Consider the following 1,687-nt stretch of genomic DNA (forward strand, 5'->3'; position numbering starts at 1 on the left):
CATTTCTGCTTCTAACTTTAGTGTATGTAAGGAAGTTGGGTTTATGGTCTTTTAAAGTGATTCTAGGTCTAAGTGGTATAAATGGTTCAGTTTTTTCGGCTAAGTTATATTCTAACATGTTGTCCTTGGCTGCTACGTTCATGGACCGTAAGGTGCTATCTGGTGTTACTTTATATTTTTTTGTTATTTCTTTGTGTAGGAGTTGGTGGTATAATTGGTGGTATAATAGGCCATAATAGGAGCAAGAACAATAAGGATACGATCTGGCTGATCATTCCCTATAACATAGATTAATATGCCCTAATAGATCAGACCTATGCAAATTAAGTAAACTAATACTTGATAAGTACATCCCTACGCCAAAAAGTAGATTCTCCCTCGAATTATGATCTAACACATACGAAGCCCTTAACTGGTTCTCCAAAATACAAAATACTAGTAACTACAAATTCATACAGATAGACATAGTAGACTACTACTCCTCAATTAACCCCACGATATTAAATAGTGCCCTAATATATGCCAAAAATAACTCACAACTAACTAGGAAAGAAATTAATGTAATAGTTGAAGTTAGAGAATCTATTATAAGTTTTGATAATAAGCTCTGGGTCCGTAAAGACTCCCCAAACTCCTTCGATATCACCATGGGAGCCCCGGATTCAGCTCAGATAAGTGACTTAGTGGGAATTTATCTGCTCTCCTACATACAGGAGGAATTCCCAGTCCTGGAAGGTGGATTATACAAGGACGACGCACTATTTGTAATTAAAAATCCCTCGAATAGGAAACTAGAGCTCATTAAGAAAAACTTGCATAAATTCTTCAAAAGATTTGGACTAGCCATTTCTATAGAAAACGAGCACACATCCATAAACTATTTAGACGCCAATTGCAACCTAGCCACAGGACTACATGGACCATACATAAAGCCCAATACTAACCTAAAATACATAAACGCATCCAGCAACCACCCACCCACTATTCCTCAAGAGAGCATAAGGAAACCTACAACCTCGCACTACATAGGGCAGGATTTAACCATAAAATTAAATTCATGGAATCCAATAACCATAAAAAAGACCCAACTATAAGGAATCCAAACGCTAGAAACACACACACTACTAACACACCAAACACCGCTGGAAACCACACTAACGATATGAATGACAAAGATAAACATAACACATGTAATAGAAATACAACACGTCCCAAAGCCAAACCACATAACACCAAAAATACCAACAACAACGTAAACACCAATACCAATAATATTAATAGGACGATTAAGGCTAACGAGACGAAGCAGAAATGCAATAGCCACCTGAACAAAACCAATATTAAACAATACAACGATAAGTTTAGCATAAATTACAGGGAGACCCAGCAGACTAAAAGAAACCATATATCGGGCCCACAAATACCTAACAATACTAACAAGGAAAAAAATGAAAAGATGCATATCAAAAATAAACCCAACTATAGAAATAAATTAGCAGCAAGAACAATAAGGATACGACCTGGCTAATCATTCCCTATAACATGAACCTCAAATCTAACATAGTCCGCTCACTAATGAACATAATAGATAAACACCTCAATGTGAACGAAAAATACGCAGAAATATTTAAGAACAAAATAAGAATAGGCCACAGCCTGACATGTAACTTAGCTACCATAATAGCAT

The sequence above is a fragment of the Octopus bimaculoides genome, chromosome 21 (genome assembly GCF_001194135.2).
Source record: "Octopus bimaculoides isolate UCB-OBI-ISO-001 chromosome 21, ASM119413v2, whole genome shotgun sequence".
Classification (NCBI taxonomy): Eukaryota; Metazoa; Mollusca; class Cephalopoda; order Octopoda; family Octopodidae; genus Octopus; species Octopus bimaculoides.